This window comes from Leptodactylus fuscus, chromosome 2 (assembly GCF_031893055.1).
Source record: "Leptodactylus fuscus isolate aLepFus1 chromosome 2, aLepFus1.hap2, whole genome shotgun sequence".
In the NCBI taxonomy this organism is placed as follows: domain Eukaryota; kingdom Metazoa; phylum Chordata; class Amphibia; order Anura; family Leptodactylidae; genus Leptodactylus; species Leptodactylus fuscus.
This window is the reverse complement of record NC_134266.1, coordinates 186,362,401-186,383,799: the sequence shown is the minus strand read 5'-3', so window position 1 is coordinate 186,383,799 and position 21,399 is coordinate 186,362,401.

Sequence of the window (21,399 nt, the reverse complement as noted above, 5' to 3'; positions counted from 1 at the left end):
CACTGAGCATGCTCAGGCATTTTGGAGCCGCTCAGAGGCTAAGTGCCGTTTTCTCCCCACTGAGCATGCTCAGGCATTTTGGGTCCACTCTGAGGCTAAGTCCCAGTTTGGCCTTACTGGGCATGATCGGTGATGTATGCCACCGCCCCTGTTGGGCGGGGACTAGCCTTTAAAAGGTGTGAGCCGACGCCCGCCCGGTGCTCACACTTTATCTAAAAAAACACGTAAGACAGGAGGGTATGACAATAGCTTCAGGCTCCTTCCAGTAGCTAGGCAGGTAGCTAGGCCGCTGTGTGGGGTTATCGTAGCTACCATCTAGTACTGTTAACAAGACCTATAAGTCCTGAATGTACTGGCAGCTCCACACTACGGCTCGGTGCAGTGGACTCTGTACCAGCCGGTGGACTGGCAGCAGGCTTGGTCTCTTTAGCTAGGCTATCGGTCACTGTCTGTGTGTGTTATAGCTCCAAGCTGTGCGGAGCCATTTGTGTTGCTGGCAGGGGTGACGTTAACCCCTGGCAGTCTTATTGCAGCCTGTTAATCTCTGAAGCTGCAAAAGCTATTTACCCAGTGAGAATAACTGGAGTAAATCTCCATTGTGTAACACGGTTGCCCAGTGCAGTCAACTGGTACAACCTTGCTGCAGCCCGTTCACACTGCTGCAGCCCTGACTCATTCATCCAGTGAAGTGAACTGGTGCATTTACTTTGCTCCCTGTTCAGACACACTGCTGCCTGGTATTGGCACACGGCCGCCCATCTGGGCCTGTGGACCTCGCCGCAGTGCTCTGCGGCTTAGCGGTTCTGTTGCGTTTATTATTATTTTTGTATTTGCACACAGAACCATAACAGTAACATTCCCACCTAAATAAATCTAATTCCTACCTAACCCTGCCAGTACATCTATCCCTGTCTCACAGTCACATAGTTCACATCTCATATGAACCAAATCTGAAATCCACCATTCCTATAAACTGGAGGTCACCTGATTTAGCCAGCCAATTACTATTTCCGATTTTTTTTTTCTATGCCTCCGTTGTCGTAGTTCCTGTCCCACCTCTCCTGCACAGTTATTGGTGCAAAGAAAGTGCCAGGGAAGGTGGGAGGGGATGCAAATTTTTAGTGCGTTTGACTCGTGGTATTCGATTGGAATCAAATATCTGGAGCAGCCTGATAGTCGATCGAATACCAATTCAATCGAACACCGTTCATTCATCTCTATTAAAATGATAACCCTTCCTTGATACATTACTTGAGGGGTGTAGTTTCTAAGATGGGGTCAATATTTAGGGGTTTCCATTGAATTGGTACTTTAGGAGTCTACAAACGCGACATGCCACCTGAAAACTATTCCAGCCAAATATGCCCTCCAAATCCAAATAGCGTTATTTCCATTCTGAGCCTCACCATGTTCCCATACAGTAGATTACCACCACAAATGAGGAATTTCTGTGTTCATAAAAAAAATTGTGTAACAAACTGTAGGTTTTTTTCTTCTATTTGCAAAAGTTTAAAAGATGGCGCTAAATGGACAGTTTACTGGAAAAAAGTAATTTTTCATTTACACATCCCAGTGTTAGTAAAATCTGTGAAATGGCTGTGGGGTCAAAATGCTCACTATAACCCTTGATGAATTCTATGAGGAGTTTAGATTTCAAAATTTGATCACTTTTAGGGGGTTTTCATTGTTTTGGGACTATTCCAGCAAAATCTGCTTTTCAAACACCCAGTGTCACTCCCTCTCTTTCGTGCACTACTGTGTGCCCAAACATCAGGTTACACCCACATGTAGGGTATTTCTGTGCTCTGCAGAAATTGCATAACAAATTATGAGATGCATTTTGCCCTTTAACCCTTTGTGAATGTGTTAATTTTAGGGCTAAATGAATGTATTAGTGAAAAAAAAATGAAAAGTCTAAATTTCACCTCCATATTGTTTTAATTTTTGTGAAATACTTAAATGGTTAACAAACATTCCAAGTGCTGTTTTGAACTATTTGAGGGGTTCATTTTTTAAATTGGGGTGATTTATGGGAGTTTCTAATATATAGGCCTTCATAATCCTTTTCAGAACTGAAGTGGTCCCTAAAAAATTAGTTTAGGAATTTTTTTTTTTTTTTGTGAATCTGAAAAAAATCACTGTTACACTTGTAAGTCTTCTAACATCCGATATAAATTAAAAGAGGATTAAATTATGATGCCAATACAAAGCAGAGATAGGGTGGATAATATTTATTTCCAAGGCTTTTTACCCTGGTGAGAGAAATTATTTTAATGGAGACCATGAACTTCTCACCATCAAAAATTATGTCTCACATTAGATTAGTTTAAAGAAATAAGAATGATTATTCTAATTCCTAGAGACTCTTAGAGCTGAACTTAATTCACGTAGTCATCAGGGCAAGAGTTATCCATTGCAAATATTTTAGGAAGGTCGTTTGAAGGTGCAACCTCACATGAACTATCTAACGAAAGCTGTAAACTTTCATTGTCATATTGAAAAAGCTTCCTTATGCTATAATTGTCATTACATGTTATACTTAGTCACCAGAATTATTGCAACTCAGATATTTTCATTTAGTTGAAAATCAGTATTTACTTTTGTAATTATATAAAAAGAATGCAATAGAATAGATTAGCTATGTGTGCTCCATCAGCATATATGACTAAATTACCAGTTTATAATTATGATTAGGTTTTTATCTAGAGAAAATATCTATTAAGTTTACGCAATGCTTTTCTAAGAGGCCATTCACAGAGCAGAAAGTGAGGAGGGATTTGAGGCAGTCTTCTACCTCAGATTCCTCTACACTTTCCAGACCTGTACTCCCCAAGGCTGAAAGCCAAAGTACAGATTGGCTTTCTACTGCAGGTTTACTCTCCGATCAGCCTCAGAAACAATGAAGCTAATCAGCAGTAGCTTTTATACCTGTTCAAACCCTACCCATACCTCTTCCCTCATCATTAATTTCTTCCCTGAAAAAACTTATCTCCTCCTAGGTTTGGCAAGACACTGAGCATCACATAGCCAATCATACATGAACTCAAAAAAATCAGGTGCTGTAGGGCTACTTGACCTGGAGATCTACTACCATGCCAACCAACTCTCCAGAGCCTTAGACTGGTTTAATAAGTGATCTTCCTGAATGTACATAATGGTGGAGGAGTATGCAGTGACTATACCTGTGGCCTCGGTAGTATGGCTACCCCAGACTATTGCTAATCTAATATTAGCCAAAAACCCACCCACTGGAGCAGTATATGACAATGGCAATGGGCTAAATGCCTCCTCCCCATCTTCTTGGACCATTAGTACCTAGTACTTTCAAAACTACCCTCTATAGACTCACCCTCCCCTTCCAAAAGCTACTAGGCATCTTTCCTATGATGCCATATTGCTAAATAGTGTTTTTCCTACCCTCCTGGAACTTAAGCTGATTCCAGAATTTGCTACTATACATTTCCTAAACTCCCAATCTCTTAGAGGTGCCTACCTGGGAGCGCTGAAGTCGGGGACCCCTTAATGCTCTACTTCTTGGCTGGAAAAGCAACATCTTCAACCTAAAAAACCTCTTTCTCTCCTCTTTACTATATACTAGTTTATTAAAAGAACATGTGAAATCCCCTCTACACTTCCTAAGAACTTGGGAATTGGAGTTACAGATTTCATTGTCTCCTGATGACATTACAGATAGAGATTACAGATCATTTGGCCCCTTCAGATGTATCTGCTTCCAGGAATATAGTTACAAGCTGACTAATAGGTGGTATAAAACCCTGTTGCTACTCCATAAATACTCACCTGACAATTCTCCTTTTGGTTGGTGCTGCAACAAGCTTCCTGGTACCTACCTCTATGTATGGAGGATATGCAAGGGAATCCTGGAATATTGTACCCAAATCAAAGAGATTTTTGACCAAATCTGTCAATCGGCCATAAGATTCTGCTAACCACGTAGATCATTTTCTTCAATCTCTGGCTTAGGTTCCCTAAAGTCTTCCCTAAATGCTTGTGGCTTCAACTACTCGCAAAGGCTAAATCACTACTGCGCTTCAGGCACTTCCTCTCCAATCCACAACCTGTAACATAAGATATCCCAGGTAGCACGTCTGGAGGAACTCTCCCACTTAGAGCCTAGAAACATCTGAAGATATAAAACGACCTGGGCGCCCTGGCATGCTTTCCAAAATGACACAAACTAAGGTCACCTCTGGGCAGAATCTGGCCCGTGACGTAGTATCTCGCTTTTTACTACCTTGACATACAGCACTCCTAGCCCTGAACCACTCCTATTCTATAGCAATTTCAATATCAAAAAAGAAAAGTCCAATGTTGCTCACCCTTTCCTGATGAACAAGGTGCACCATCCAAATGCCTCCGGGACAGAGGACCCAATTGATTTCTATTCCAGCTTGTGGTGAAACATAGAAGGATCTGCGACACTTGTTCAATAAATTTTAAAATCCAATGATTTTATTCATATCTTCTTCTTTTAAAAAATCCACAATAAACACTCCATATAGATAGGAAAAAACACACACGAAGGATAGTTGGACAGGACAATATAAAAACCGCTGTCAGTAACGCATGATAGTGGCTGACGAGTTTCGAGACCGACTTGGTCTCTTAATCATAGCTCTTGTGCGTATTTGCTGGCCTGCTAGCAAGACTAGTGAGTTTAAATGATGTCACTTAACAGATGTATCCCATTAACATAATTAGCTACGTCACTATGAATTTCAAAGAGATGCTTCTCGTAACTTCATAAAATAAATGTGAGTATGGTATAACAACTTTAACATATATACAATACTCACCAAATATACAGCTTATAGAACAATGGATAATGTCTCCTGCCAATAAACATAGATCGTACCAATATACATGTAACCAGTGGCTCAAGATCGGCCCTTCATCTATTACTTACATTCATTATATCCAACCGATGTTATCTTAGATATTAAAGACAATGCAGCTGGCCTTAGGGTTATGCTCTCGTTAGTTTTTATACCTGACATCCTTTTACTATAAGGGACATGTTGTTCTGGATGTTTTTACCTTGTATTGCAAGGAACTCTCGCTGTACCCTCTAACTCATGGATTCTCCGGTCACGTGATGTAAATGCTCCTATCAGGTAGTCTCTTACTTCTTTGTTAATGTTAAGAGACCATGTGACTAAATTCAGCCAATAAGCGATCTTTTCACTTCTCATGACACAATGTGTGGGAGTTTCCTTTGACTATTAACCCTAACTACCCCTCGAATGCTATTCTTGACCGAAGATCTATCAGACGTAATGCATACCCTACAGGTAAGTGTGTTAAAATTAACTCGGCTAGATTGTCAATAGATAAAGGTAAGATCTGTTCTCATATTTAACCCTGTTGGTTGTCTACTGTTAAACCTATAGATCCATAAAGCCTCCCTTTTGTGTAAAAGTTTTTTACGATTCCCACCTCTGATGGAATCTGCTACACTTTCTAATCCCAAAAATTTAAATGTTCTCATAGAGCCTTTATGTATAGACAAAAAATGTTTTGAAGCCGCAGATATACCTTCTAATGTACTCTTTTCACTGTCCTTAATGTGTTCCAATATTCGAGTTCTTATGGATCTAATGGTGCAACCCACATAATCTACTTTACATTCCTCACATTTAATACAGTAAACTGCAAATGTGGTATTACAATCCATATGAGTATGATATTTTACTGTGTAATTGGAGGCATAACTACTAATTGTGTCCATATCATATGTATATTGACAGGTGCGACATTTGGGTTGTCCGCATCTATAAAAGCCTAACGGTTCTACATTGTTATTGGCTGACAGTGGGTATAAAAAACTAGGTGCTAAAGTGCTACCTACTGTATCCCCCCTCCTGGAGACAAATCTAACTCCTTGTTGTAAAATCTTATTAGCTGTTATATCTGTTTCTAAAATAGTTAAATTCTTCTTCACTATTTTGATAATCTCATTGTATTCCAGGCTATATTTAGTACCAAAAGTTAAACCTGATGTTGTTTTATTTCCTGATTTTGTATCGTTTTTACTCTCACATAATAGTTCTTTCCTTTCCCTTTTTTCTACTTTTGCAAGTGCTCTATTCAACATCCATTGAGGGTAGTCTCTTGCTGTTAATCTATCCAGGACTTCTTGTTTTTTTATTTCAAAGTCCTCCATCTCACTACATGCACGTTTGGTACGAATTAATTCCCCCACAGGGACGCTCTGGATAGTTGTACGAGGGTGATTGCTGGTTGCTTTCAGTATATTATTTCCCGCTGTAGATTTTCTGAAACTAGTTGTTTTAACTTTACCTTCTTTTATTACTCCTGTTAACGTGATATCAAGAAAATTAATTGTGGTTAAATTGTGCTCAAAAGTGAAAGTGAGCCCTAATGAATTGTTGTTCAGAAAAGTAATAAAATTAATGATTTTTTCTGTGTTACCCTTCCATACTATCAACAGGTCGTCTATATAACGACCAAACCATTTTATGTTATGAAAGAATGGATTCTTCGTGCTAAAAATAACTTGCTCCTCCCAATGTGCTAAAAATAATTTAGCCAGCGAAGGTGAGAATGGGGCACCCATCGGTGCCCCACAGATCTGCAAATAAAAGGTGTTATCAAAAACAAAGTAATTGTGTTTGAGCAGAAATGCTGTGACATATGACATATTCACAAAAAATTTCTGTGTACTGACTATACTTATATAAGTGTACGGCGAGTGCCTCCAGAGCGTCCCTGTGAGGAATGCTAGGATACAAAGCGCAAACGTCACTGGTAATCCAAGAATATCCCTCCTTCCGTTCAAAATTTTCAAAAGACTTAAGCACTTCTTTACTGTCTTGTATATAACCTCCTATACGTAAGACTAACGGTTGAAGGACACTATCAAGCCATGAAGCAATACGTTCAAAAATAGAGTTTTTTCCAGAAATTATTGGACGCAAGGGTATTGGTTTTTCTTGTTTATGGAGCTTAGGAAGCCCATAAAACGTTGGTACTGTGGGTGTTCGGTTAATCAGATAGTCTGCTTCTAATTTGGAAAAAATGCCTAATGACACTCCTTCCTCCACTATATCTTTTAACTTCCTGCCAAATATATCCGTAGGATTAAAAGTTAACTTACTGTAAGTTTTTTCATTGTTTAGGATGATTTGACAGCTCTTGATATATTCTGTTCTATCTAAGATCACCGTCTGACCACCTTTGTCCGCTCTCTTAATAATAATTCCCTTTGTGTCTTTTAATTCTTTTAAAGCTTTCCTTTCTTTGTATGTAAGGTTTTGTATATTCTTCCCTTTAGCTCTAATCTCTCTAAACTTTACTTTCTGTTCTAACTTTACCAAATCCTCCTCCATTTTTTGTTGAAACAAATTGAAACTAATGCTTCTGGTATTAGATGGATAGAAATTAGGGTTATTTCTTTTAACTGGTAAACTATCCGTAGTTTTTATAACTGTACGATTCTCATAATCTAAATCTATTAAATTTTGCATAGCTACATGTTCATGAAAATCTGCACTTAAAGGTAACATATTTCTTTCTGAGATAATAGTGGGAATTTCTTTCTCATTTTTATTATTTCCAGATACATTATCCTCAAAAAAATGTTTTTTTACCGCTAGGGCTCTAACGAATTTGTTAGTGTCCAATATGGTATCAAAGACTTTGAAATGTTTTTTGGGAACAAAATTAAGTCCTTTTTCAAGCAACTTAATTTGTGACTCAGACAGTTCAACTGTAGATAAGTTCACCACACTGCTGATTTCATGTTTTATTGTTCCTTCCACGGTCATGATCTTGTCATATACCGTGTTCTTTTCCTTGATCTGAGGTTTTCTCTTCCCTCGTCTTGTTCTCCGTTTTTTGCCGGTGTTGCATTGGTTTTTCTACTTTGCATACTGGCCATGCTTTCCGTAGAATCAGAGGAACCGCTATATCTGCTGTTAGAAAAAAATGAAGATTCATCACTTCTCCAAGTGTCAAATGAGACATTTCTTTTGTTTCCAGGATGTACACCTTTCTTTAAAATAGACCTTGGTGACGAGGTCTTAGGACGTTTCCTATAAACATAGCCATTGTTGTAATCGGAAATGTCTCTGTCAAACTTTTTCTTTTTATTAAACATAATTTTCTCTTCAATTTTTTCTAATTTGCTGTCGATTTTCATGTCCCAATCCTTTATAATATCCTTCGTTTTTACTTCCTCAATTTTCTTCGTTATGGTGGAAATTTCTTCCCGGACTTTTTTAAATTTTTTATCTTCATATTCCACTATAAGTTCCATTAACTTAATTGAGCAGCTGCTCAATACTCTATTCCATGACTCCATAAATTCCTCGTCATATGAAAACGTTGGTATTTTGTATAAACGGAGCCCCCGAGGTATCATTTTTTTCTCTATATATTGTAGCAATGTGGTTTGGTCCCAAAACAGTTTTAATTCTTGGATCAAACGTTTTTCTTTATCTTTAAATAACTCATTGCCCACTAGATCCTCATCACCAGTATTGCTGGCAGCTTGGCCAAAGACTGCAGCTACTTTATCCAGTCTTTTGTTAATAGTATTCATTATTTTCGTTTTCAAAAACAATTATATAACAGAGAATGTGGCAATAGGACTTAGTCCCGACTCAAAAAATAGCAATTTCAATATCAAAAAAGAAAAGTCCAATGTTGCTCACCCTTTCCTGATGAACAAGGTGCACCATCCAAATGCCTCCGGGACAGAGGACCCAATTGATTTCTATTCCAGCTTGTGGTGAAACAAGCTCCTATTCTATCCTGCTGCAGTGTTCTAGACCCTAGCGGCCCATGCAAAGACCATTTTTGGCAATTCCTTGTTGTATTGTTTGGATTGCCTCTGCTGGCTTGATGTTTACCTTCTGTGCACTTATTTGTTTCTTTTGCAATTTCTGTATGAATCCAAAGTATTACATCTTGTTTACTTTGTATAAAACTAATAAAAATAAATTTGAAAAGAAAAAAAAAGAAAACAATGGGAGGCATATTTAGTCCACAATTCGGGGCTGATTTTGAAGAGGAATTTGCCTTCCAGAAAATTATTACAATTACACGTTTTGTTATACATAATATGTATAACAAAACGTGTAATTATAATAATTTTCTGTTTATTATGTTTATTTCCTTTGTGTGTTTTGGAACGACACAAAAAAACCCAACACAGACACACAAAAAGGAAAACTAGACATATCACACAAAAATCCAAAAAATAAGTCAGAAAAAATTGTTGGAACCATTTCAAAATTGTGGTTAAATAACTTTGTTTCAAGTAATAGGTGTGGGCAATATAAAAATCACTCCTGAAACCAGATAAAAAGGACCTGGACATGGACGAAAGAGAAAAATTGAAAGGTTGCAATGTAGAATAGTCTGAATGGTGGATAAGCAGCTCCAATCCAGTTCCAAAGCAATGCAAGTCCTGCAGGCTCAGGGTGCATCAGTGTGCAAACTATCCATCAACATTTGAATAAAATGAAACACTATGTGAGGTGGACCTCATAGCTGACACAGAGACATAAAAAAGCTAGACTGCAATTTGAGAAAATTCTTATGGACATCTTGTGGACAGGTGAGACCAAGATAGAGCTTTTTGGTAAAGCACACCATTCTACTGTTTACCAAAAATGGAATGAGCCCTACAAAGAAAAGAACAGAGTACCAACAGTCAAATATGGTGGAGGTTCAAATATGTTTTGGGGTAGTTTTGCTGTCTCTGGCATTGGGTGCCTTTACTATATGCATGACATCATGAAATATGAAGATTACCAAAGGGTTTTAGATTGTAATGTAGGGCCTAGTGTCAAAAAGCAGGGTTTGCATCCTAAGTTATGGATTTTCCAACAAGGCAATGATCCAAACAGTCTTCAAAAAGTACCCAGAAATCGAAGGAAACAAAGCACTGGAGAGTTCTGAAGTAGCCGTCAATGAGTTCAGATCTACATCCCATTGAACACTTGTGGAGAGATCTTCAATATGCTGTTGGGAGAACATACCCTTCAAGTATGAGACACCTGGAGCAGTTTGCAATAGAGGAATGGTCCAAAATTCCAGTTGAAAGGTTATAAGAAGCTTTTCTTGGTTACAGGAATATTTGTCCGGCCCATTTTTGGAGTTTTGCATGAAATTATATATTTTTTTTCTCTATTTTTCCAATGCACACAAAGAATATAATAATATAACATAATATATTAATATAATAATAAAAAATAAATAATGTTCTGGGCGAAATACTGTATTTTTTTAAAAAAATTCAGGGGCGTCAATACATGTGGCTATAACTATATATATATATATATATATATATATATATATATATATATATATATATATATTACGCCAATGGCTGGCCACATACTGGATGGGGTGTACATCTCACCCAGACTACTCAGGTGGGTGAGATGAGAAAACTCCAGGAATGTTTGTTCTCAGCAGACAACTTTCGTCTGCTGAGCATTTTGGTAAATGCTCAGTACTGGTCTGGATTTTTTAGGAATGACAGGTAGGATTGGTAGTGGGACCTGTCACTCCACCCCCCTCCAGTCCACACTTTTGGGGATATTCCGGCAGCGACTCAGCTGCAGAAAGTCTCCTCATCAAGGAGGCTTAAGAAGCCAGCTCCAGCAGCAACAATTTGGCAGAGACTGGCTGGAGAGCAGACAGAGGAGTCATATTTTTGGGAGCTGTGTCCTGAATGATTCTACTGGCTTTTGGGTTTCTGTTATTCTAGGTGAGGTAACCTATTCTATGTTTCGTTAGAGCCTAGCCGGGCAGGGATTTATTTTTGTATTGTTTCCTTTCGTTGCTGCACTACCTTTTTGAATGAAAATAAACTCTACCTTTGTTGTGGACTAAAAGAAACTGGACTTGTGTGTCTATGCCACCCCACCTAGCAATCCCAGACCCTGACTATATATATATATATATATATATATATATATATATATATATATATATATATATATATATAAACAATATCTCAAATGTCCTGAAATGGTGGATAAAGAAGATCAAGAAGAAGAAAATGCAATTTAAGATGGTGCTTTTTCAGAACATATGGCAGTGTAAAGCAATTACACATCATTTCCAGCAGGTGGAGATAAATCTCCAATACAAAGATCAGCTCTCCAGTCACTACATATTCACACACTTGATATTTTAATTGAACAGTAACAAAAATAGTTACAATGAATTCAAGATCTTTAATAAGAAAACAGCAATTCTTTAGAAATGATTTTCTTCATTGATATTTCTAAATTGAATAACTATATGTAAATCTCAAATCTTGGGACTTGATTCTCCCATCACTCCTGGTAGTATACTAATATTATGTAAACATAGGAAGACCATGATTCACAGTAAGTAAATTAAGGTGTCATGAATATAGTCAGGACCCTTGACTTTTAATCATTGGGTTTACAAACATGGAAATGATTGGGTTTTGGCTGTACAAACAATGAGCTAATTATGCCGAAGAGGTAGGAGGTGACTGCATGTAAATGGCAGAACTATTGAATATTTCATCAATTTAGACATTTCCGTAGATTATTTACATGTGAAAAACACAGCAAGGACTGTCTGCTTTTCAGAAACATCCCAATAAAGCTTTGTAATCCTAACTAGTACTAATCATTGACTGAATATAAAATATCTAGGCCTCCATACAAAGGCAATGTCATTATTCTGAAAGATTGTTGCAGATATTTCATAGGGTTTGCTGTTCTATTCACAGGATAAAAACTAAGATTTTAAAATCCTAGTTATATTTGTCAATAATTAAGAGTCAAACATTTTTGCAAATATAAGTAGTTCAAAATTCTGCAGAGTTTGAAAGATTTTCTCTAATTTTCTTAGTGGTGACAGTTTATTGTCTTGATCGGTTGCCAATGGATACGACCACAAATCCAGAAACTTTCTATGGTCTGGGACTTGTCAGGAACCCAACTATGATTTTCTTATTGTAGCTGTGATATCAGACAGGGACACTACATGGATCAGAAGATAACCCAGTGACAATAAGAAAATGATGGCTGATTTTCTAATCTTAGAAAGATCTTGCATTCGTCGTTGTATCCACTGGCAACCGATCAAGACAAGACAGTGACCACAAGATATTTAGAGAAAATCTTTAAAACTCAGTAAAATTACTTATATTTGCAAAAATTTAAAAATTTTAATTATCTACTAATTTAAAAATGAGGTTTTAAAGTTATTTAAGATCCAGGGGCGTAACTACTGGGGTAGCAGCAGTATTGGCTGCCACAGGGCCCGGGACATTAGGGAGCCCGGCAACAGCCGCTACTGCTGCATTTTATTTTTTTTTTAATAGACCATTAAAGGCTGAAGTAACTTCAGTCGGTAATGGGCCCTATTTACTTACCGATCCTTGCTCCTGCTCATGGCTGCCGTTGCCCCTCCTTCTGCGGAGCATGCTGTGAGCAGGAGCCAGGATCGGTAAGTGAGGCCGCGGTCCCCACAAACATTATTATTATACTTGGGGGTATTTTCAGACCTCTGAGTATAATTATGGGAGACCCAGGAGAGGTGATGGTTCACAAAAAACACTACTTACCTCTTACTGGCTCCAGGTAGGCTTCAGGTCTACTTGTGTGACATCCCTGACACCATATGGCCAGGGCCTGTGTCCTTATGCGCTGCGACGCAAGCCCTTGCTCACATGACATCCCGTACATCATTGAAGATGGCTGACATCAGCAGGGACTGCACAGGAGCCAAGGAGAGGTAAGTAACAGTGTTTTTATGTTTGTATCCTCCCCATGGCATCCGATTGTTCCCATTGAACAATTGTTCATGGGTGTCCACAATGGGGCATAATGCTGTGTGCAGGGGCCACTATGGGGCATAATACTGTGTGCAGGGGCCACTATGGGGAATCATACTGTATGCAGGGGCCACTATTGGGGATAATACTGTGTGCAGAGGCCACTATGGGAAATAATAGTGTGTGCAGGGGACACTATGGGGCATAATTCTGAGTGCAGGGGCCACTATGAGGTATAATACTGTGTGCAGGGGACACTATGGGGCATAATTCTGAGTGCAGGGGCCACTATGAGGGCCCTGCCATTCCTAGTTACACCACTGGGCAGATACATAAAAACAGTATATTACATGAGCAGAGCCGACTGCGCATGTCCGCTTGTAGTGTGGGTCCGATGCCTGGCAGAGTGAATGAAGAGCTGGAAGAGCCGGAAGACGCCACGGGGACGCTGCAAGGAGAAGATTGCACGGAGGATCCAGCCCGACCCTCACTCGTGGACTTGGTGAGTATAATTTGATCGAACGTTGCCTACCCCTGAAAGGAGCATTTTCCCCCCATAGACTATAATAGGATTCGATATTCGAGCAGTCAAATATTGAGGGGCTACTCGAAACGAATATTGAACCTCGAACATTTTACTGTTTGCTCATCTCTAATCTTTACTTATAATGTTTATTATAATATAATAATATAAGCTATATAAATAATAATAATAATAATAATAATAATAATAATAATAATAATAAAGCCTTACACTGTACAATCGGTTGTTCTTCAAAAATATGCTTTTACTTATAATCTTGTCTTAATGCTTCAAGTGCTTACTGTACAGTTTGTGAAGAGATTATTAAAGTAGAATATATGGTTTATTTGGATGACTGCAATAGGAGGAAATACTAGAAAATTAATAATATAAGTTACCCAGTGCAGTCTTCATGTGTTTTCATGGTCAGTAACCTTCTTACTAGATTGTAACACTCTACTAATATTGAGAACATGACACATTTTCCCCAATGCAATAAAAAGTTTGGAAAGCAAACTATAACTGCATTGCAATATACAAGACTGGCTACAGTTTACAATACTGGTATTATTCTATCCACAAAGAAATTTTGTAGAAAACTATTGTTGTTTTGAAGCACCCTTCGGGCTTTCATTTTTGTCATGATCTTTGTGCTTAGACCAAGTTGACATAGTCACAAGATTATAGATTAACTGTGTTTTTTTTCTGTTCATCTGGACATCTAAGTTTTATTTTATTTCTTAAAAACAAAAACTAAAGAAATACAATGAAACAAAAATAACAGTAAACTAGTGTGACACAGTTTGTGCAGGTACCTGAAAGTGTTCTCGCCATATATTACTAGTATTATTGATAATGTGTGTATCAGACTAAAGTCCCACGTAGTGAGTCGCAGACAAAAAACATTGCAAAAAAAGACCATGGCGGAAACACGTCCTTTTTTTTTGCAGTGTTTTTTACAGAAAGTCTGCAGAGTTTTCATCTGCGTCTATTGTACCTATACAGAACTGTCAGAGTTTCCGTAGATATAATTGACATGCTGCGATTTACAAAAATGCAAGCGGCGTCTCTGGCGTTTGCGGTTGTGTGTAGGCAACATGGGGCCCCTGTCTAAAAACCATTTATCAATAGAAATTACATATATTTAAACTTATTCTGAGTAGCACAAAATAACTGAAGATTAAGTGATCTCCTTGTAGATGCAATGCCTGACTTTCCTGCTTTAGGCAGTTTGCAAATTGTAACATTTCATTTTTCGATAAGTGAGTTCTAATTTTATTTGGATTAAGCAGCACAGTTTGATATGCTTCATGGGTTTGATTGAAGATCTAAATTATGAACTTATTATTTTACTTTCTCAAGTTTAAAGCTTTGACATAACCCACAATCCCTAAACTATAAATGATACTGCTCCCAGTATATCACTACTTAGTATAGAATATTATTTGCCATTGCCATACACTCTCTATGGCAATGGCAAATTAAAACCGGTGACATTTTATGTAGGACAACTCAGGTCAGCTGTTATTTTTTTTGTTAACAAAACCAACAACAAGAAATATGCAGGTATAGTGACCTATCCATGGAAAAATGTATACAGTATAGTGGCTTTAAAACCCTCAACACTCACACACCACTGCTATAATATATCAATTCTTACTTACCTATGATGGCCAGTACATGACAATTGTAAAGGCCGCCTCTATGCCTCAAACCTTTTTTGTTGTTGTTGTAAATGGTCCAATTAGAAATGTAGGTGAGACTCTTACTTTAAATACAAGTATGTCTAGTGAATAAGACTTTCCACTGTCCAGACCACTGTATTGCGCTATCATTTTAGAATTGTGGTGAGGGTCAGTTGTGATCATCTCTGCAGAAACACTTCAATACTCTGATGGACTAAAAGAGCAGACCATAGACTCAAAAGGAAGTCTTACTGAATAGAGAAAGTCAGACAAAACCTTTAGTCTTTATTTGTAAATATTATATTATCTCCCTATATTATAAAAATGAATTTCTGTCTGTCTGTCTGTCTGTTCTCTAATGCGAACCAAACGACTGGACCGATCTTCACCAAATTTGGTACAGAGATACTTCATATATCCGGGAAGGTTTAAGATGAGACTCCAACTCGCTCGGACGCACCGTTGCTGAGATACAGCATTCCAAACACAGTGCCCCCCCCCCCCTTAGCCAATACAAACCTGCAAGACTTTCACTCATATTTCAACTGCAATACACACAGTCACTCCACATACACAATACAACACTGATATCCAAACTGAGATACACGCATCAGAAGATTAAATACACAGATCAGCACACAGTATCACACGCCAGATGATTAGATACACGGGTCTGCACACAGTCCCACACACCAGAGGATTAAATACGCACTTCTGCACACAGTTCCACACACTGAAGGATTAGATACAGGCATCTACACACAGGCCCACACTCCAGAGGATTAGATACGCGCATCTGCACACATTTGTACACGCCATAGGATTAGATACACACGTCTGCACAGAGTACCACATGCCATAGGATTAGATACACACGTCTACACACAGTTCCACATTCCAGAGGATTAGATACGCGCGTCTGCACACAGTACCACACAGGGGAGGATTAGATACGCGCGTCTACACACAGTACCACATGCCATAGGATTAGATATGCGCGTCTGCACACAGTACACATGCCGGGGGATTGGATACGCGCGTCTACACACAGTTCCACACGCCGCAGGATTAGATACGCGCCTCTTCACACAATACCACACAGGGAAGGATTAGATACACGTATCTTCACACAGCTGTACACACCATAGGATTAGATACACGCGTCTGCACACAGTACCACATGCCGTAGAATTAGATACACGGGTCTGCACACAGTCCCACACACCAGAGGATTAAATACGCACTTCTGCACACAGTTCCACACACTGAAGGATTTGATACGTGCGTCTGAACACGGTTCCACATGCTTTAGGATTAGATACACGCGTCTACACACAGTTCCACACTCCAGAGGATTAGATACACGCCTCTTACCACACAGGGGAGGATTAGATACGTGTGTGTGCACACAGTGTCACACTTTGGAGGATTAGATACATGCCTCTGCACACAGTACCACAAGCCAGAGAATTAGATACGCGTCTCAGCACACAGTATCACACGGGGGAGGATTAGATACGCACATCTGCACACAGTACCACACGGGGGAGGATTAGATACACGCGTCTACACACAGTACCACATGCCATAGGATTAGATATGCACTTCTGCACACAGTACCACATGCCGGGGGATTGGATACGCGCGTCTACACACAGTTCCACACGCTGTAGGATTAGATACGCGCCTCTTCACACAGTTGTACACGCCATAGGATTAGATACACACGTCTGCACACAGTACCACATGCCGTAGGATTAGATACTTGCGTCTACACACAGTTCCACACTCCGTAGGATTAGATACGTGCCTCTTCACACAATACCACACAGGGGAGGATTAAAAACGCGCGTCTGCACACAGTACCACACGCCAGAGTATTAGATAAGCGCGTCTGCACACAGTACCAAATTCCGTAGGATTACATACGTGCGTCTACACACAGTTCCACATGCCATAGAATTAGATACGCGCCTCTTCACATAATACCACACAGGGGAGGATTAGATACGTGCATCTGCACACAGTACCACACGACCGAGGGTTAGATGTGCGTGTCTGGACACAGTTACACACGCTGAAGGATTAGATATATGTGTCTGCTCTAAGTATCACACGGGGAGGATTAGATACGCACATCTGCACACAGTTCAACACGCTGGAGGATTAGATACGCATATCTTCACATAGTACCACCGCCAGAGGATTAGATACGCGTTTCTACACACAGTATCACACGGGGAAGGATTAGATTCTGCACACGGTACCACACGCCAGAGGATTGGATATGCACATCTGCACACAGTTCCATATGCCGGAGGATTAGAAACGCACATCTGCACACTGTACCACATGCCGTAGTATTATATACGTGCGTCTGCACACAGTTTCACATGACGGAGGATTAGATACGCGCGTCTGCACACAGTACCATATGCCGGGGGATTGGATACATGCGTCTGCACACAATACTACATGCCAGAGGATTGGATAAGCAGGTCTGCACACAGTACCACATGCCGTAGGATTAGATACGTGCGTCTGCTTACAGATCCACATGCCTGAGGAATAAATACACGCATCTTCACACAGTTGTACACGCCATAGGATTAGATACACACGTCTGCATACAGTACCACATGCTGTAGGATTAGATAGGCGCGTATACACACAGTTCCTCACGCTGTAGGATTAGATACGTGCCTCTTCACACAATACCACACAGGGGAGGATTAGATACGTGCATCTGAACACAGTACCACACTTTGGAGGATTAGATACAGGCCTCTGCACACAATACCACATGCCAGAGAATTAGATACGCGTCTCAGCACACAGTTCCACATGGGGGAGGATTAGATATGTGCATCTGCACACAGTACCACACGCCAGAGTATTAGATACACGCGTCTGAACACAGTTTCACTTACTGGAGGATTAGATACGCACCTCTTCACACAATACCACACGGGGAGGATTAGTTATGTGCATCTGCACAAAGTACCACACCAACAAGGATTGGATACTTGCATCTAAACACAGTATTACACGGGGAAGGATTAGATACAGCTTTACTCCAGATATCCATAACAACTAATCACAGGTTTTTCACTGACATTCAAAATGAGATACACATAATCACATGACGCTTATGGACATACACACAAACCACATACAAAATACATCAGTGCAAAACTGGACAATTCTTATGGGGCCACTACACAAACATAAAATGTTATATACCCGTGCGAAGCCGGGTCCTCCCTCTAGTAAAATATATATTGTAAAAATTATGTAATCAACATCAATATAGTGTTAATCATTCTTCAGTTTTTCTTAGTAGTTTGTATAGTTATTTCTCATATAATAACTAATTTAGAAATGAAAATCACACCACTTTCTCTACATCACCTACAGCCAATGCCTCAATACTGGAGTCTTAAATTCAGTAGTGACTATAAGGCTAGGGCCCCATTTAGTGGGCGGCAGCAAAAAAGCACTGCGGGAAAAACTGTGATGGAAATCATCATGTTCTTTTCACAGCATTTCTGAGAGAAAGTCCACAGAGGTTTCCTCTGTGGCTTTCTGCTTCCATTATACCCAAAACTGTTTCCATAGGTATAAATGACATACTGTGATCTCCAAAAATACAATGGTTCAGCATTTCTGCTGTACATATTTTTCTGCAACATGTGGATGGACACAACATGCAATGTTTTACAGTTCTGCCTAGCAAATCCCATCCATACAACTGTTGAATATCACAACATGTCAATTATACCTGGAAATGCTGGCGGTTTCCCTATACATAAAATGCAAGAAGAAAGTCTGCCGAGGAAACCTCTGTGAACTCTCTGTGAAAAGTGCTGCAGGAAAAACATTGATGCATTGCTGCTGCAGTTTTTCCTGCAGTGCTTCTTTCCTGTCTCCCCTTTCATGGGCCTTAGCCTTAAAGGGGTTTTCTGCAACTCAAATATTGATGACCTATTCCAGTACCCAGAAAAAGGGGTGTAACTTGAGGGGTGCAGAGGTTGCAGTCACATCGGGCCCCAGGAGCCTTAGGGGACCCATAAGCACTGACATCAGTATTGAGATTGCAGCTTCCATCTGGCCCATAAGTCAAGGAAACCCACAGATTACCCTAACCACACTAAGGTTGATTAAATTCCTTATCATCTGCAACCATCACTATTAAGAATTCGCTGTAGAGATGAGGTAGGGGGTCCAGGACAAAAGATTGCACTGGGGCCCACAAGACATTAGTTACACCACTGCCCAGAACCCATGATCAGCTGTTTGAAGAGGCTTCATTTATTTTATTGAGAGTGGTGGCCTTTTCACAGTCTATCAAACTATCTAGCACTTTACATTATATATTAAGTGTGCTAGGTATTGCAGCTCAGCACTATTCACTTGTGAATGACCTGTGAAGTAGAAACCTGAGTGTCACAGCCACATCAAACAGCTGATCATGGTGGTGCCAGGTGTTGGACAGTCACTAATATTACATTGATGACCCATTATAAGGATAACAGGAAAGAAGAATCACAGCGCAAACCTTTATAAGATGTAATCTAGTAGTCCAGTTTAGTGGACAATGTGTGAGACAAATGCTATGGAATATTTTACTAAATATACAAATATCCCCCATCCATCAGGCAGGAGGTAGATCTGAGTATGGCTTCCAGGTCAGTGAGTGGTCAACCATGACCTTTGTCAAGTGAGATCTGAAGTGATAGAGGAAAAAAGGATAAGTTGGTACCACTAACGAATTCTCTGATCTCCCTCTGTCTTTGCATTTCATAAAAGTATGTGCTGTGGTTCCTCTTTCCTACTGCATTGGGTTGGAGAACCCTACCACATAGCACCACATATCCCAGGAGTGCACAGTACCATTGACATTATACTCCATCACAATGATAGGTCATAAATAATAAGAGAAATAATAAGGCTGGAGGCCTCTTTATAGCTGGTGCTACCCTTTATTAGCATGGTGCATATATTTGTCATTATACTGCAATTGCCTACAGATCATGACAAGCATATTGTATTTCAGTCCTGAAGAGTGTGAGATAAAACATTAGCTCTGATATTAATGATTTTATGGACTAAAAACAAACACATATCCAACTAGGATCCATATGATACTGAAGATTAATTTTTAGACATCCTAAAATCATAACATTATTATGTCAAGAACTTCTGTCAACTTCTAACCAATATGTTCCTATATATGTAAAAATTCTGTTTAATCTACTCTAAAAACATAAGCAAAGCAGATATATTTGTGATGCATGATTCTTGTATGTTTGAGTTACTATATATTAGGCCATGTATGGGCAATTGAACAATGCTTGTTTAGCTACATAATTTTGCATATTATTTTTTTCTTTATTTTGTTGCTTAATGGATTCCAGTCATTACTGTGCAATTCTGCATTTAAAAGGAGTATGTCACCAGAAGCAAGCCCAGCAGATAGGTTTTCTCCTTGCCAGAATTGTTTAGATAACACAATTTTTGTTCATTTGTTTTACTATGACATGAATCCTACTTTGACTGCTTCTATCTGGCCCGCATAGCTAGTTGAAGTTTTTTCAAGGACCTGTGATGATGTTATCACAGCCTATCACCAGGATAGGCTATGACTCGTTAGTGGGCGGAGCCACACAGGACTGTGTGCTTTCTGCATGCTGCCGGCAATGGAGGCTGCTGGATGATAAAGAGAGAAGAGACAGCATGTGTGAGCAAGAAGGGGGAACAAGGGGCATATATAGGGGGACAGTTAAACTGAATGCACATGGAGAGGGGACATTAAACTTGGGGCAGATGTAGGGGGGACATTAAACTGGGGCAGCTGGAGGAGGATATTAAACCATGGGGGGTAGCTGGTAGCTGCCCCAGTTTAATGTCCCTTCTAGTTTCTGCTAGTTTATACTGGGGCACCAGGAGAGGGACTTAATACTGTGGGACATGTGGAGGGAAACGTTATAATGTGGGTGTGTATAATGTTAGGGTGACTGTAGGAGGATTTTACTTTGTGGGGCACATGGAAAAATGATTGAGAATGGGCGGAGTCAACGGAGAAGTGGGTGGAGCTAAATTTGCTGCTGTGCGCATGGCCCTCTAGAACTTTTACAATTTCTCATCTGGCCCCTTGGGAAAATGAATTGCCCACCCCTGCTCTATAATGTAACTCCATTTACTTTTGATTTAGCCTTGATTCACTTAAAGGGTTTTTGGGGATTCTATGGGAGAATAGTATAGTATAGTATAGTAATAGTATATATTTGTAGTATAAACTTGTGGACACTCCTTGAGTACTGCATGTGCACTAGACTAGTTACTTTGCTGTTTCATTGCCTTCAGTGTAGTATACC